The sequence below is a fragment of the Harmonia axyridis genome, chromosome 1 (genome assembly GCF_914767665.1).
Source record: "Harmonia axyridis chromosome 1, icHarAxyr1.1, whole genome shotgun sequence".
NCBI lineage: Eukaryota > Metazoa > Arthropoda > Insecta > Coleoptera > Coccinellidae > Harmonia > Harmonia axyridis.
This window is the reverse complement of record NC_059501.1, coordinates 80,770,831-80,790,555: the sequence shown is the minus strand read 5'-3', so window position 1 is coordinate 80,790,555 and position 19,725 is coordinate 80,770,831.

The following is a 19,725-nucleotide window of genomic DNA, read 5'->3' as shown; positions in this document are numbered from 1 at the left end:
TTAGCAAACCAATGTTTCAAGGACTCTTTTTCTTTAAATTATCCTGGAAATCTCCATTTTTCGTTTTAACCCTCAATTGGGAAATACCCTATATACAAGCAAAATTTCAACTCGGATGTCTCTTGAAATGAATAAACGAAATATATTTTCTCATGACTGCATTTCGTCAATTTTCCAAGTGCAATGAGGATTTCAATGAAAAAAACTCAGTTATTTATGCAATTAATAAATTTCTACCTAACCTTAATTCTGAGCACATACCGACGCATGCACCATTTTGCATCCACAAGAAATTTTATTTCTTCCATTTCCACCGAAGAATTGATGTTATTCATCTATTATTGAGAATTCAAATTTCAGAAGCATTTCTCAGTTATCGAATGAAACATCATCTGTCTCATATCGACATAAATTCGACGCAAGAAGTGAGAAAACAAAAAATTCCATGTAAAATTACAAAGTATTAACATTTAATATGATTAACTACTTTGGGCACTTACTACTTACGAATTATTTCAAGTTCAAGTTAAGATCTTCACTCCGTAGATTACAAAGTTTGCGTTGAGTCATTACACTTTATCATCTGAGCCCTCATCTCTATTTAGATTCTTACAGACAATTTCCTCATGAATAATTTCACCAAGAAGATATTACAGAAAGCGTTATTACTTTCACTTTACTCAGTTTGAACTTTACGACTTTTGTCGCTTCAATTCAATTCTAGACCTTGTAATTTCATTATATCGAAATTCCAGATTCAACATAGTCAATTTTCTCCCTTTATACAGGGTGGCCCACATAAAACATTTCTGTAAGGATAAGTTATTCTGTAGAAGATTATCGATTATCATTTTTAGAGGACATCTTGTGATTTCAAATTTCTGAGTGTACGATCTTTCCTTTCATAGGGTTGAAAACATCTTTGTAACTTTCACAGAAAGATCTCAAAAATTAAAAAAAAAATAGAGAAAAATGAATGAAATTATTTTTAGTTCACGTCCACAAGGAGTTTTTAGTAATACCATGATTTCTTCAGGTGAGTACTAATTATAATTCTGCAATGTTTTTCACATGTTTTCAAATATTGCACTCTCCATATGGACAGAGGGGCTACTGAAGTTTTTTTTTTGGATTTTCAAGAAAATTTTTACCACACATTTTTTGATTTTGATGAGAGAGGATCTGGTCAAGTCTGTTCGGTCATTCGATTAAGTTTGTTTTATATGAAATCCTCCAATTTCTTCAAATTATTGTTTTTATCAATATCTATATACTGCAAATAATAATAGAACAAACAATAAAATAACTCTTCAATTTGGAATAGAGATGGTGGATATGCCCCCAGAGCATTCACTCTAGAATTTGTGGGGGTCAATAGCTTTCATTTCCTGAAGAATCTACGTGACGGCATTTCCAGTTTCTCAACCAATAAATAAATATGTCGCCTTCTTCAACACTTATCTCGGCTCGGACCTTCGAGTATTCGAATTATGTATTCCTTGCCGTATTGGCTTTATTGATTATCGGTCAAGAGAGAGAAAGATGACCAAACCTGTAAATAGGATTAGATACTCATCAACACCAATGAGCTACATGTCTGTGTCATAATTGATATCAATCATTATTAAGGACTTGAGGAGCTGAATTGGGAGCCATCTACACTACAGAATTTCAATTAGTGAGCGAAGGATCGGATTAATGATAGGTTCGGCATAAATTACTTTCTCGATTTTTGTGGTGTAATCGATAAATTCTTCACGTTAAACTATGGAAGAATATTAAATTCTTCAAGGGATTTTAGTTAAATTTTTATTTCATACATTGTCACCACAGTTTATTCCCTGTTCAATCTGCGGTGAATATTTAAAATTTTATGTTAGTATTGCAAAAATCACTGTCGAATATGAATGAGATGAAATTATCAGATTCAATTAAGTTCTATCGGAATCGAGGAAATAATGTTCAATACGAGCAGAAGACCATTTTAATACTCGTCACTTTTCCAATAGAAATGATAATGATCCCAACATTGTATTGTGCATTATTTTTCGACATTTATTATGACCTTTGTGTTTATTAGATTATGACAATTAATGATAGATAGAAACACACATCAACAATATTTAGATATTGCTAAATTGTTTTGTCAGAATCGATGCTCATTTGTGAATACCAAGAAGAGTATAGGAATAATTCAAATATAGGAATAGTATATACAGGGTGTTTCCTAAACATGCGGCAAAAATTCAGGGGGTTGTTCCTTGGACTATTTTAAGCATGTTTTGTCCTTGAATGATTTTTGAAAAACCTCTTTGTTTCGAAGATACAGGGCGAACAACATTTTTCATATTTTTAAAATTAATAATAGTTTAAATAAAAATGCGTACCGCACTGTGTTTACTAAGTAGGTACAATTTATTTTTAAATTTGTTTACCAACATTCCAATTACTAAAAACGGCCAGTTTTTTGACTAAAAATTGATAAGTGCAGATGGTAAAGGAATACAGATTAAACACGGTTTTCATTTGAATTCGTTTTGTGATGTATTAGCAATTTTTAGTCAAAAAACTGGCCGTTTTTAGTAATTGGAATGTTGTTAAACAAATTTAAAAATAAATTGTACCTACTTAGTAAACACAGTGCGGTACGCATTTTTATTTAAACTATTATTAATTTTAAAAATATGAAAAATGTTGTTCGCCCTGTATCTTCGAAACAAAGAGATTTTTCAAAAATCATCAAAGGACAAAATATTCTTAGAATAGTCCAAGGAACAACCCCCTGAATTTTTGCCGCATGTTTAGGAAACACCCTGTATATAGTATATTGTATAAAAGTCACTTTTGCGAAAATTTTTCGACAAAAAAATTGTCAGGTGAGATCGAAATTCGCCTGATCAGGGATCGTCAAATTTGGCACCGCTCACCGATTTTGCGTAGACCTTACAGTTTTGAAGAAATTCGAATTCGAAATTAGGGAAAAAATTTAATTTTCATCAAAAATCGTTAAAGTATTCGTCACAGACCCCTAAAATAAATACGTTTTTTGAACAACTAGCTCTGATCTATATTATAGTGCTGTTTCATGGGCGCAGCTAACGTCCAGGAGAAGTTGCAGTCTCGGAAAATTCATCCATTTTCTGTTCTAAAATTTCAAATTTCTTCCTTTTATTTCTAAATTAATGTACTAATCGCCAAACTGCAAGCATCAATTGAATGCTACAATAGTCCCATGAAGGACCTTTTAATTCTTTTCTAGTTTCTAATTTTTCGACAAAAAATTTTTCAGGTGAAATCGAAATTCGGCTAATCAGGATTCGTCAATTTTGGCACCGCTCACCGATTTTGCGTAGCCCTCACAGTTTTGAAGAAATTCGAACTCGAAATTAGAGAAAAAATTGAATTTATATCAAAAATCGTTATATCTCCTAAAGTATTCGTCACAGACCCCTCAAATAAAAACGTTTTTTGAACATATGGTTCTGATCTAAAACATAGTGAGGTTTTTTGGGCGTAGCTCACGATCAGGAGAAGTTGCGGCTTCGGGAAATTCATTCATTTTTTGTTCGAAAATTCCAGATTTTTACCTATAATTTCTGAAATAATGTACTAATCGAAAAACTGCAAGCATTTTCGTGATCTACATAGTCGTATCAATCAATAATATGGTTCAATGATCCCATGAAGGGATTTTTAATTTTTTTCAATTCTCTAAGTGTTAGGTATGAAAAATTTTACGAAAATTTGACATGATGATGCAGACACAAATCGACTTATATTTCGCCATCGAAATAACATAACGCCATCGTTATGTTAAGGAATTCCTAAGCTTATTGTATGAGATCTACGATTTCTTTAGTTCAAACACCACTTATCTCTACAGCCATCTATTACAAAATGGCGGAAGCATATTTGTACACTTGAAGGTGGCAGGTTCTGGTGATAATATCCTGCTGAAATTTTGAATGAACCTTTGAATGAATATTCAAAATATTAGAACCGAATTTCAACGTAGTTTGATACGTTGTTAAGGAAATATTGAATAATTTCTTTCGATATTCTGCTTGAATTTTCTATGATTCCGCTAAGCTGATAGAACCAATATAAAATTTCTTATCGAGCTTGATATGATCAGCTGTAAATGATTATTTCCATATACTCCGGAAATCTATGCTATCCGATTTTGCTCATTAGTGAATTTTCGTTCTGATTTCATGATCCGTGCCACCTCTGAAAATTCAAGGTTTCACGTATTTTATATTCACGAACTCAACAGCACCACGAGTCGTCACTTTGTTATTTTTCAACGATAATATATAACGACATAAAAAATGTGATATATCATTTCTGGTGAAAAGAATTTCAGTGAAATTCTATCAAGGATGTGAACTACAGCTCCAAGAATTCAAGAAGTTTTCCCTTCTCATACGTGAAAAGTAATCAAAGACACCTTGTACGAAAAAATATTTTTGCTCCGATCGGGAATTCTGTTTATGACAGCAATGTCATCAAAAAACTGATTTAAACAACAATACATTTGAAATTCAAATATTAATTCGTAAAAAATGGTCAACATCAACACAAAAAACGTCTTATATTTCGACGTTAAGCTGCTGAAAAATTGCAATTAGTAATTGGAGAAATTAAAATGGAATCTGTCAGCTCTGGAAAGTTTTTGCAGTTCGTCATTGTCCCGAAAGTTAATTGATATAGAAATTTCCCCGAAAATAAGATTAATGAGCGTGTTTTTCCATGAAGAATTGGAGGATGTCAAACATTTACATTTGCTGTCAAAGTTTATCATCCCATTTAACCCCACTTTAAGTTACATATGATCTTTCCTTGGGAATATTCAAATGTGAAATCATAATATTGTGTTATGTTTTATGTAGCAAAGTTTCGGGTAGATTGATTTAGAATACGGGCTTTCCAAAGTTTTGGTCGTTTCCTGTAGAGACGTTGTCCTTAAGTAGTCGTGTTTTGTTACTCCAGTGGTGGCACAAGGGTTTCTTGAAATAATTTAGACTTACGCATGAAGATTATATAGGGGCATTTGCATCTATTTTGGTTTCATTTTATGAGGTTTTCGAATTTCTCAGCTCACTTGAAATAGGTTTTTGTCTTTGAAGTTTCGTTTTCTTAGAGTTTCATAAATGAATTTTCCTACAACTGCTATGATAATTAGCGTATTTTTCATAGCTTACTCAATTTCAAAACTATGTATTGCTCATACTGTGGGAAATATTTTTTCTCACGGCACTTTGCCCACACCTCGCTTAGTAGACCAATGAAATTGGGCTTATCATTCGTTTCTATGGAAACGCAATAAATTAGCACATACTGTCAACGAAGGCCATTTCGATTTTAATCAAGTCCATTACTTGAATTATTGAAATTTGTGCAGTTGTAGGAGAAAGTCCTTTTCTCTAATTCTGTGGTTATTCCGTTCATTCTTCCACATCTTGTAGAACAAAATCGTGCGAGAATATATCAGAAACGCACAGTTTTCATGGTTATATTTTATTATTCTATGTTGGTACTCCGAACTTTCCGCCACGGCTTTATCTGTCAATTCATCAATTTGCCTTGAAGAAATCAGTTCTGCCAACCAACATTTTTCAATGCAAAAATCACTAAAATATATTTATGGAAATATTTCATTAATTTCAATGAAAATGCAATGAATTAGAGAAAATAATGTATAATACTCGTACAGAAGGCTCATTCTACCACTCGTTCATTCCAAAACTCGCCACTTCGTGGCTCGTTTTTGAATTTTGAACTCGTGGAAGAATATCAATGCCTTCTGCACTTGTATTATAAATAACTATTCTCGCTCGTGTATTTGCGCGAGAAACGTTGGACTTTCCTCACTAACACAATATACTATTTCCATAGAAAAATAATAGTTAATTTTATATTTTCTAATGATTTCTAATTGAATTTTCATGAGCAAATGCGTTGTACTAGGAGTAAACAGGATTTACAATTTATTGGGAAGAATACATTTTTTGAATTATTTCCGAGCGAGGATTTGATCATTCGAATCACACAAAAGAAACATATAGGAGATAAAGTGGAAACACCAAATGAAACGTTAAAGAGCTTGAAAAAGGTTATTATAAATTTCGAAATCAAACGAGAATATATCGGCATGTTACAGGGTTGGAATGTGAAAAACAATCTGGAACATTTAAAAAAACAAAAATCGTTAATAGAAAGATGGAACAGCAAACATTGAAAAACTGCAATGAGTTGAAAGGATCTCGTGTATTTACTTCCGATGATCTTACAACAAGAGAAAATTGTCAATGGAAGCGAAGGCTTTCTTGAAAATGAGAAATATTTGTACTTCCTTTCGTGTCATCTACGCTATAATAAAGGAAAAATACTCTGAAATAACTGGAGCTGAGGATGTTATTCTAGTTCTACATTCTGCATTAATATGTTTCATGATGTTATTTTGCTGGTGGAGTTTTGAAATCTTTTGATTGAAATATTAGTTTGACTTCTCTCAGGAATAGGTATTTCTATCGGATATTGTTTTTTAATTTTTCGAATATACTGTGGGTAGCAACTCAAGATTTTCATATTGATTCGGATTTATGTAATACTAGGAGTAATACAAATTGTCGGAGGTATTCTATTTGATCGTTTTGGTTTATGTAAATGTCAGAATGATGCTACATAACACAAGCTAATCATAGGATCTCATTCGGTCATATTTGTGTAATATTACGTTGATAAATTTTATTTGATTTGATCTATATTGAATGCAGAAAATCGTCAAGTTGCCTTTCATGGCTCCACCACTGGTTGATTCCTATTCCAATATAAAGTGAGGACTAAGCCTGAAGTACCCCTCCCAAACTGCGTTAACCAGCTAAATTCACTGTGCTCCTTCACCAACAGGAAGTTTGAACACACCATTTCCTTTTAGTGTCGATTCATCTCAACGTTTGCACATCATCGTTCGTCCCATCATCATAACATCGCCTGAGTTTGGCTGGTTTTGAAGGTTTTCGAACTTCACTCGAATTTTCCAAGAGAAATTCACCAGACGTTATGAGGAGTGAACTAATCGATAAATTACTGTTTTTGAAGACAAATCCGAGTGGAAATTGGACCAATTGATACTAGCGACAAATTAAAATGAACATCAGGTCTATACTATTTATTTTAACGTAGGAAGTTACCATAATAAAAAGAATAAAAAAAACAATTTTGGTTCTTCTTTACTTGTGAGAGTTTAAGAACAAAATTATATTGTACCCTTAACTTAACTACTCACTATACCTTTTCAACTTCAAATTGAGAGTCAACAATATTAAATTGGGAATAATCAAATTTAAATTGGAACTAAACACATTCAAATTGGGAGTAATGAATGTCTATTTGGGACGACATTTATTGCTATTCAATTTTATATTTCCTATGATATTCTGCACGCATCTTTGTATGTCATGTATGTGCTTTTTAATTGATTTCATATCTTCATTTTTAATATCACTCAAACTTTTGGTATACAGTCACTGGCTATTTACTTTTGACACAAGGAAAGGTTTCTGAATTAAGATTTTTTTTACAAAGAATTTACATAATAATAATAATAATAATGTTCATTCATTTAAAACGAGAAATGAACATAGAAATGAATGATGTCCCAATTTGAATTCGATCATTCCCAAGTTGAATGTTTTTATTTCAAATTTGAATGTGTTAAGTTCCAATTTGAATTTGATTATTCCCAATTTGAATTGTTTCAGTCTCAATTTGAAAAGGTATAGATTATAGAATCTTATGAGAGCTGAAATGACAAATATTGCTTTCGGTATCATTCTACCATGACATGTTTTCAATTTCATAATTATATGGTTTCAGGATTTTGAAGATTATTTTTTCAATTCTTATTTCCTGATTTCTTGCTTTCAAACTTCATGGATCGTGTCCTCAAGATGGGATGAACATTTTTCTACTAAATTTTACATTACAATTTTTGAAGCTCAAAAACAATCTGGACGGCAAAAGGATGGATTTTGTTGATTTGATTTTTGGATTCGCACATTCCGAAAAGCTGTGACAATTTCAAGAATGTTGAGTTTTTTTTTCTCGGTTGAAGTTGTTCATTTCCAATAATAATTCATAAAAACTATATCTGTTGAAATAAAAAAACCTTCTCTGATAGTTCTTTACCTAAAATCCATTCACATTTGAGATCTAACTGTCAATTATGATATTTTAGATTTTTCTTAAAGCGGACATCCCTCCAGATACTGTCTACTCCGGACTCTGGCTTCGAAAAACAGAAATATGTAATATATCGATTGAACTCGTTTTCTGCGATTCTGGTGAAATTTCCCAATTGAAACCTAAAACACATAAAATAGCAATGCCTTCTTTATCCTCTATTTCCAATGTAATTACTCATGTTTTTCCATTTCATTTTTACTGCAAATGGACATTTTATGCTTATCGCCAACATCAGATCCGAAATATTTTCAACTGCATTTTCACAACAGGGAACAATGAATGTGAATAAAGTATCTTATTTTCGCGAATTAATAAATATTAAACGATGATATCGATATTGGAATAATCGAGTATTGATTACCCAGATTACTCATTTTCGAAATTTGGTAGTTTTTCGCAGAGATCGAATGATTGTTGTCATTAGGATGCAAATAAATTGCACCTATCAACGGAAATGGATGCATAATATGATTCTGGAAAATTCTAATTACACATGAGAGTTCATCATTCGATATGAATCGAAAAAATATTCATTATTCAAATTGAGCTGAGCTAAGGAAAACATTGTTTGAAGCCAATTTATTCATTTCAGTTTTTGAAATTCGTGAGGTAGAATTTGTGAAATATATATTTGTGCATGGTGGCGCATTCGCCATTTTGTTGTTTATTTTGCCCTTGGCCCAAATAATCATTGTCATATTCTGATAATTAAAGTTGCTATCATCGATAACCATATACTATATAATAATCGGAAATTATATGCATCTTCGGAAAAAAAATATATATAGGAACGGGTTTTTTACTACTTCTACCTACGTAAAATTCGTTTATTTACTTAGTGGAAAATCAGCACATGCACCAATTTGGTTTATAAAGGATGTTTTTTTTTAGAGCAATAGAACTTTAAATTGCAATAAAACAATGATGGATAATTCGATTGACATGAATTTTATTCACCCGCAAGATAATCTTGTGGCATTACATTTTAAATATGATTTCTGGCATATGACCGCCACGGCTGGCTCGGATGTAGTCCAATCTGGACGTCCAATTATCGATGACTTTTTCCAACATTTGTGGCCGTATATCGGCAAACACGGCGAATGTTGTCTTCCAAATGGTAAAGGGTTTTTGGCTTATCCGCATAGACCAATGACTTTACATAGCCCCGCAGAAAGTGGTCTAGCGGTGTTAAATCACAAGATCTTGGAGGCCAATTCACAGGTCCAAAACGTGAAATTAGGCGGTCACCAAACGTGTCTTTCAATAAATCGATTGTGGCACGAGCTGTGTGACATGTTGCGCCGTCTTGTTGGAACCACAGCTCCAGGACATTATGGTTGTTCAATTCAGGAATGAAAAAGGTAGTAATCATGGCTCTGTACCGATCACCATTGACTGTAACGTTCTGACCATTATCGTTTTTGAAGAAGTACGGACCAATGATTCCACCAGCCCATAAAGCGCACCAAACAGTCAGTTTTTCTGGATGTAACGGTGTTTCGACAAACACTTGAGGATTAGCTTCACTCCAAATGCAGCAGTTTTGTTTGTTGACGTAGCCATTCAACCAGAAGTGCGCTTCATCGCTAAACAAAATTAAATGGACTTATTTTATAACTTAAAGTTATATACCTCGAAAAAAACCACCCGTTTCATATCGCCAAAATTCTTGGACCCATCTCTTCTTCACATAAAGTGAAAATATTTCAAATTTTCCCGCTTCTGTGTAGTAATATTCGATGAATAGTTTCATTCAATGACGAACGTATGTCATAAATCGTTGCCCACGAGATAACTCTGTGAAACTCTGTGGTACTCAGAATAAGAGGAAAAGGCCAAACATATGTTATATATTCGAAATCCGAGGAAAAAGAGCTGATGAAATATAGAGAAATATACAGGGTGTTCCATTTGAAAAAATGAAGTTGCAATCAATATGTTGCCCACTCTGTAAATATTTTATTTTGTGAAATCATTTTAAAAAATACTAGTCGATTTCGTGAAACTTTTGCAGAAAACATTTTTGTGTACCTCTTTTAGTAACAAAGTTAAGGGGGGGGGGGGCAATTTATGGTGAAAAACCCGGTTTGTCGGAATGGATCCATAAGGCTCAGTTGTCTGATCTCATTAAAGAAGAATGTTTGGTCGCTCAATTTCCAGTACCACAATATGATGAAAATTTGCTTGAACCAATTTGCGATCCAGGAGACCATTAAGGTCATTTCCCAGATGCATAGCCATTCTTCTGTCATGTGCACAGGAACGCAGCGACTGACTTTTGGGTCAGTGGCGATTTTTTTTTTTTTGAACGAAATCAGAATTGGTTTGGAGAGAGTGAAGGCAAAACGAAAGACTACCTTTTGCCAGATAAGTCATTTCATACCAAGGGGTATGCTTGGTCGTCATCGCAGCTTATTCCCATTGATAAGGCGATAGATACTTTAAAAACATTATTGAACCCATTATTTATTCTCTCTGACATAAAATTGAAGCCAATTTTATTTTAATGGATGACAATGCAAGGCCCCATAGCATGAGGAGAGTAAAAAAAGCACTAGACAATGCGAATATTCAAAAATTTCCGTGGCCAGCATCTTTGCCTAACATGAATCCCATTGAGCACATGTTGGATTTTGTTCAACGAGCAATCTCAAACAGAATTGATCCTCCTAGCATTCATACTCACCACCCAAGAAGAATTCATTCTAGCATGTAAATGTAGTTGTCCAATTTTACTGAATTTTTAAAAACTGTTCATATTTTCCAAATCAATAGTGCTTCCCTAACGAAAGCAGAATTTCGGACAGATCAACGAGTTATTAATATGAAACTATATTTTTGAAGAACTTTCCTTTTCCAACCATTACCTGGAAATTTACTCACCTTCAATATCACCCTTGCAGATGAATTATAGCAGTGATTAGGGACGTCAAGTCATTATTGATGAACCCTCTGGATATAAAATCACGCCTGAGCAATTAGTATGCTGATGAGTATGATAATAAACTAATTAAATGAGGAATATTTCGCACCAAAATGACACGATCAATAGGTACCCTAAAAAGTTAATTTATTATGGAATAAGGAAGAGGCGAAATTATACAAAGACAGTCTCTGAGTTATTGCAGGACAAAATGTATCGTAATAATTCTGATGAATCAAATATTTCTATGAGAATTAATTCCAAATATTTTGTTTTTCAAGGATGGGTAGGAATAGATTGATACTAAAAATAGAAATTCAAGAATAGTACTGACTCGGTGTCAGAAGCTTCCTAGCGTTCGATCATCCATGCGCCTATCGAAGACCACAAAACTGTTATATGAGATAGATTAAACGATTCTCTTAAAAGAAGTGTTATTTGAATGATTATTTTATGTTAAAATATCTACATTTTTCCTATTTAGACATTTAAAATGACACTTATCAAAACTTATTGACGTTTTGAAATGTTTTACATAGTCCACGTAAATAATCACGAAATGTACAATAATTTGCAATCAATATCAGACTGAATTACTTGAACTATCACCTATTCATCGTCATCAAATTAGGTGTACTAAATATAAGAAAGTTTTGGAAATTGATGTCCCAAACATGCTCTATGGGCGAAAGATCGGGGGATCTGAGCGGCCATGGCAAAAGATTCACATGTGCCGCTTCGAAAAAGTTTAAACTAACTCTGACAACATGAGGTCGGGCAGTATCTTGCTGAAGTATTGGATTCTCGAGCCGGTTGAAGGAGGGGAGAACATATGGCTCCACTATTTCTTGAAGGTAACACAGTCTTGACACCTTGAATAAGAACTAAAGGTGACCTACTTGCATGTGCAATAGCACCCCATACCATAACGTCTACTGTCCTGTGTACATGACGCTCAACATCAAACTGAGGTTCACGTCTTTCTCCCTGACGTCGTCTAACCCTTCTTCGGTCATCATGTGCGCCCAAGGAGAATCGAGATTCATCAGAAAAGACGACCTGATGCCATTCCACATTCCAATGTTGGCTCTCTGCACCACTGTAATCGTTGCCGGCGATGCTTAACTGTCAGAGGTAACACAATATGGGGTCTATAATGCTGCAGTCCAAAAGACCTTATCTGCCGGTAAATCGTTCGGACAGTTACAGGATGGCCTTGTTCTCCTTACCACTCATCACCCAAAGATCGAGTTGTCGCAAATCGGTCTCTAAGTCATAGAAGATGATATTGAACCTCATTTGTGCCTACACTTCTTTGATTTCGGGTATTATCAAACCACCCTTGACAACATCTCATAACAGTAGTTGTTCGTACGGTTAGCGAATAATTTGACCTCTTTCAAATTCGCTAAGCTGGCGATAAATTCCGCCTACACGTGCTCTAGGCATTTTAACAACAACTAAACATCAACTTTGGATCTCTTCGGACTGCTGGTTAGTTGTGATATTTGAAAAACTTGCAAAAAACGACTACAATATTCGAGTAACAAAAACTGTTTACATGAAAAAACCTTTACGGTTTTTTTCTCCAAATTCAGTCATTCATTTCTTGCTTACTATCTGTTTTACCAAAAAAAAATTAAAATTTAAATAGCTTCTTTTGTGTGTTGCAGTTTCTTTGTCAGTTAGTATATTTTGAAGGGTGAATAAGAATTGATTGTTACAAAGAACAAGTATAAGAAGTTGACCAATTCTAAGGAACGGACTAATCGAATTAATCAAGTAGATATAATAGAAACTTCAGAGAACGTCGATGGAATGAATTGCCAAAACAAACAAACTAAGGATGATTGATCTTGGGAATTTTATTTGTTTTCACCTCATAAATTCTCTAGATATTTACTTATATTCAATGTGTGCCATTCATCTTCTGAAGCTTGTCCAAATTACTTGAACTTCTCGATAGTTCTATCCTTGAAAATTCAACGAAAGTGATTTCAGGAAGTGAAAACGAAGTTGTTTTCCACAACAACTTTGACAACTTGTGAAATATAGTTTTCATGAGGAATACTTGCTCCCGTTTTTGATTCAATGTTTTATTTATTTTTCCGGGACATTGATTTTCCCGACCTATATTTTCTCGAATATCTTCGAGGCATAGGTAATTGAATTTATATTATTGGAACTACCCGAAGAATGCTTATATTAAAGAAATTTTGATATGTTCTGGAGATGAGATGAATATTTTCCTCTATTTTCAACTATATTTATATATTTGATAGAAACTCTTTGTTTGTTACTCTTTGTTTTATGCAGGATGGGATAAAATAGCAAAAATGAGAAGAAATCTAAATTTTCAATCTCAAATGTTCTTCTTTACTTCTGAACATCCTTGGATAGTTGGAAAATCCTAGCGGCAAGCTCCAATATCCTTATCTATTTTTTATGACACTATTCTCTACGTCGTGTTTAACATTTCCTATTATAGATTTTGTATACAGGATGTTTCTAAATTGGGATACAAACTAAAATGACAGATTTCTCGAATCAAAGAAGAAAAGTCTTATATAAAAGGTGTTTTTTTACAGCTATAGAACTTTAAATTGCAATAAAACAACGATGGATTATTTCATTGACAAGAATTTTATTCATCCGCAAGATAATCTTGTGGCATTACATTTTAAATATGATTTCTGGCATATGACCGTCACGAATGGCTCAGATGTAGTCCAATCTGGACGTCCAATTTTCGATGACTTTTTCCAACATTTGTGGCCGTATATCGGCAATAACATGGCGAATGTTGTCTTACAAATGGTCAAGGGTTTGTGGCTTATCCGTCTAGACCAATGACTTTACATAGCCCCACAGAAAGTAGTCAAGCGGTGTTAAATCACAATATCTTGGAGGCCAATTCACAGGTCCAAAATGTGAAATTAGGTGGTCACCAAACGTGTCTTTCAATAAATCGATTGTGGCACCAGCTGTGTGACATGTTGCACCGTCTTGTTGGAATCACAGCTCCTGGACATCATGGTTGTTCAATTCAGGAATGAAAAAGTTAGTGATCATGGCTCTACACCGATCACCATTGACTGTAACGTTCTGGCCGTCATCGTTTTTGAAGAAGTACGGACCAATGATTCCACCAGCCCATAAACCGCACCAAAGAGTCAGTTTTTCTGGATGTAACGGTGTTTCGACATACACTTGAGGATTAGCTTCACTCCAAATGCGGCAGTTTTGTTTGTTGACGTAGCCATTCAACCAGAAGTGCGCTTCATCGCTAAACAAAATAAAATGGACGTAGTGCGCGATACGTATTCCGCACAGAACCATTATTTTCGAAATGAAATTGCACTATTTGCAAGCGTTGTTCAGGCGTGAGTCTATTCATAATGAATTGCCGAACCAAACTGAGAATAAATCACTTGACAGCTGTCAAATCGGTTGCCATCTTGAACAGTAGAGCCGACTTAAAGTTATATACCTCGAAAAAAAAATACCCTATACATGGGCGCGCAAACACTTTGTTTTTGAATTAAAGGGTGTGAATGTTAGACATTTTTCACGTTTTTTTTCGAATAAATCCTTCGTTTCACAAGAAATTCAACTCAAATTTGGAATAGACACTCCAATTTGAGGTTTTCATCATGTGATGTGCTAATTTCGAATACAAATCTACAGGGTACTAGGTTTTTTGGAGGAACATTGGTAGTTAAGAGAAATGTAGAAAGAAACTTTGGTCCAGTACTAAACTTTTGGTATCTTGTACTTTTGTCGTATATGCCACGGATTTCGAAGAAAGAATTAAAACAATGGTCTAGTTATCCTCAGGAAAATACGAAGTCCGGTCAGTGTGCTGTGATAAATAAATTTATAATGAGTTTTGTACTTATATACTCAAACTGTAGAAAATATCAATGAAGATTCGATAAACTGGTATAATCATCCCAAAAAAGTGACTATAAGAAACACCCTGTATCTCAAAAACAAAGCGTTTGCGGGTCCATGTGTACAGGACTTCAATGTTTTTAAATTATCCAAGGAATATTTCGTTCTCCCTCCTAACAAATATTAAGGGATAGCAATAATTATTTTCTGTATTACTAAACAAGTAAAATAAAACGAAGTAATTTCCACTATGTTATAGTTTTATTTTATTTATAATGAATTTCCGCCAAGTAAGGACCGAATCCATTAAATAAAAAAACTAAACAAGTAAATAAAAAAAATTAATTTTCATCGAGTGTAGATCAAATCAATCAAACGTTTCAGAATCCATCACACGCAAATGTTGCGTGAGAGCTCTTCCCCATATTTTTCATTTCCGAGTGGATAAGCTAGACCCAATCATGAAAGCAATCTTCATAAAAATGTTCATCAAAATATTATTTATTAACTGTATAATCTGGCGTATATGATAAGCTATATATTACGATCGCACCGACGTTCCTTGAGAGGCTCACAAATATAATCAGGTGTGTTTAAACAACTTGAACAAATATAATAAAAAACGTCCATTTACGCGGCATCGCCAATAAAGTTAATTACTGAGAATAAGGTGACGAGACAATACAAAGACATAAAAGACTGGACTCGTCCGGTCATCTAGCAAGCAAAAATTATCGAAGGACGCTGAAAGATTGCTTGTAAAACGCCGCAGACGAACATAATGGAAGATCGCTCGAAGCAACGGTTGTTTCCGGCCAGGGACGTAGCGAGTGGGGAGCGAAACGCTCTGGAGGGCATCCGAAACAAAAAAGAGAAGAAAATAATATTTTCAAAAAATCATTGTTAGGTGAATATTATACATTGGCCCCCATTTGATTTATAGACATAATATTATTAGTTAAATGTTTGATATCTCTTTATGTTTCAAATGGTATTGGTTGTCCTCTAATATTCTGAAAACCTACAAACATCAATGTAGTTTGGCTTTATAGGTAACATCTTTTAACAATTTCAATATAAAAAAATTCAAATCTCTATCCAAATGTGGTAGAAAATACCCTCAGAGTATTAAACATAGATAGAGGCAGCATATGTCATTTTCAGTAATCAAATTTTGTCCACAACATGAACTATCAAATTTGACATGAAGCGCGCAGAAATGAAAACATATCAGTGATACGATATTTCACGCAATTCGCGAGTTTCTCCACAAAGAACGCACTTCTTATGTCCCATAGTGAATCAACGTTTCATATTAACTCAAAATATATTGAGATGAATACCTAAATATATCAAAAATTTAGAAAACAAACTTCATTCGCGCCAAACGACGTGAAACAACGGATGACACAAGTAGAGCAATAGTTGCCAAACCTTGGTTTTCAGTAGATAGATACAGAAAATAATAAATATTCTGCATACCATAAATTCGACAATTAGGAAAAATATCGGATTCCAAATATTCAAATTTGCATATTCAATTGAGAATCACTTAAATAAATATATTTCATTCAATATAATATACATTCCTAACGGAATAGTAAAATTGTGGATTTGAAAATTTATCACAATCCGACAACGTAATCTAACCATGTTGGGGACGTGTAAAATTGCGTATACTCCATCTATCTATGTTCATTACTCTGGATTTATTGTAATACTATTTCTGATGAAGGGTCTTTTCCACTTATTCAGCTCAGAGTATTGCATCAAAATTACCAAAGAAATTAAACAAACAACAAAATCAGTAAATGAAACGATCCAGTGTCTTATATCAATAGAATTATATCGATCAATAGAAAGTAAAATTTAATTAGAAAATTCGATTAAACATTCTCAAGAAAATGGCCTCACAAAAGTTTATATTATAGATTTTTAAGAGATTTATTTTATGGGAGAAAATACTGTGCAAGCAAAGCAATGCCTTGATGAGTGTTATTCAGATTCTACTTCATCGACAACAATGGTTAAAGGTTGATATGCTGACTTTGAACGTGGTCGAAGAATCCCCAACGATGCTGATGAACTGAATTCGGTGTTTATTCTCGAAAACATCAAAAAAGTCCATGAAATGTTTTTCAGCGATCGTAAAATGATATACGAGTAGATTAAGATAGCGGCGGAGTTGAAGATATCAAAAAGCAGCGTATTCACTATCTTAAGTGATCATTTGTCCATGAGAAGGCTCTGCTCGAAATTGCCACGTTTGCTGACCACTGATTGAAATCTACAACGCTTACCCTCATCGTTTTTCAACATTTTCTTTTTGATTCACTTCATTATCCCTCTTATTACTCAAGGAACACCATTTTATATCATTACTCGATTTAATTGAATTAAATTAACATTATCAACTCGGAAGTAGCAGGTTGTATCTAGATATCTAGGCTTTGTAGCAGGCTATGAAAAAAGAAAAAAAGTATCAGTAATTGTCGAATGTAAATACTTAGGCCAGTGTAGTATCTTTCGCAAATTCTTTTATTATCGAATATGCAATGGTAAACACTTAATCTTACATGCGAAGAATGTGCTCGAACAGTAATATTGTTAGTGTTTGAGGAAAATTTCATGTTAGTCAAACAACCATTTCATTTAGTTGACTCTTCGCACGGAACTTGTGATCATCAATGAAAAACTTACAACTAAAAAGTACATATTGGAGATTTTAAAACCACATATAATGCCATTTGCGCTATATATAGGGCAAGGATTTTTTTGTGCAAGATGGTGTCAGGCCTCACGCCCTAGAGTTGTGAGAAATTATCTAGAGGAAGTCGGTATCGTTACCAGAGTATGGCCAGCTCGGAGCACGGATTCAAATCCCATACAGAATATCTGGGATATTCTTGAGAGAAGATTACAAGATGAACGTATATTGAATACTTTGCAAGACTAAGTCAGAGACTGATTGCAATTTGGGAAGACCTGGACCAAAATGACATAAAGTCTATTATTTTGAGTATGGGCCGTCGTTGCCAAGAAGTTATACGTGCCAGAGATGAAAATACTCGCTACTGACACTATCGTCAACTTTTTTTCCTTTTATTTTGTTTAATTTTGTTGTTGTTGAGTTTGGACCTTCATTTCCCATAAAATAATGTACTGCTATGAAATGGTGTTTCTCAAGTAATAGGAAAGATAATGAAGTGATTCAAAAATGAAAACGTTGAAAAAAAAAATAAGGCTGAAGTGTAATTACAATTCCAACTTGATAATATAACTGGTACACTCCATAGAGTGCTACAAATTTAATGAAAAAACATACTATAACTGCAACACCCGGTATTTGTAAAATGAAGCTATTAAAACGAGATTATGCGGATGCGGTTTAAACACTAACATAAGGAAGAAAATGAGCTGCATTTAAAAAAAAAAGTCCAAATCGGACAAGTAAGCTTTGACATAAATGTATCTTAACCCTCGACAAATTTGAGTGGTGCGTTAATAATCTATTGAATATTATATTCTGTGAAATGGCGTTTGAATTGAAATGAACATTGAGCAATTCAAAAAGGTGATTGAGAAGAGACACTCGAATTCTCGCTACGCCATTGCTTTTAGTAGGTACCTACTACAAGGTTTCGAATGCTTTTTTTTTTGTTCTGGAGTCAATCTATTACGAAGGGCGCCCTTTGGATGTTATTGGTCCATTGTGGGGATGGAAAGAACTGATCTCATCCAAAGCAAACATGCATTGTAGACGTACGATTTTAATCAGGAATGAGGTGAGGCATCTTTCGGTGAAAGAAATCGAAGAAAAACATTATTCGCGTCCTTGAGACGTCAAAACGATCGATTTTATTTTCCAATTTGGGATAAAGGCCGACGTTCTGTTGGTTAGAGGGTGTTTTAGATTGTTGGATAACGGGGACTCTTCAATGAAGGGGTTGTTACCTTTCGTTTCGTTATTTTCGATGTTGAAGTCAGTCCAATACTGAAATAACTGTTTGATTTCGCGTTTTTGACTCTTCCAGGTCGATAAAATGGCACATCCTTCTTTAGAACGACTATGTCAATCCTTCAATTTTCAATGAAAAAATTCCTAGTCCAACGCGCATTTCACAGCCATAAAACTTTGATGCCGGCAAAACCAAAGGTGCGTCAAGTTGGTGAACCACTACCAGAATTTTGGTATTAAATTGTTTTGGGTATTTTGTGCCAATTTTTGCCGTATAAAAAAAATTTTGCGCCCATTTAGTTTTCGAGATATTTCGAGTTTTTTCCGTGAGTCACCAACTTGACGCTGTGACTCATACATGGAAATTTTAAATTTTTTTTGATTTGGGTATTTTGTGCCCATTTTGTGCCAATTTTTGCCGTATAAAAAAAATGTTGTGCCCATTCAGTTATCGAGATATTTCGAGTTTTTCCCGTGAGTCACCAACTTGACGCTGTGACTCATACATGAAAACTTTCAAATTTTTTCATTTGAGTATTTTGTGACCATTTTGTGCCAATTTTTGCCGTATAAAAAAGAATATGTGCCCATTCAGTTTACGAGATATTTTGAGTTTTCCCTGCCACTTACTTGTCGGACGGAAATTTTCTTATTTAGATAAATTGTGCTCAATTTGTGGCGTATGGTATGGATTTTG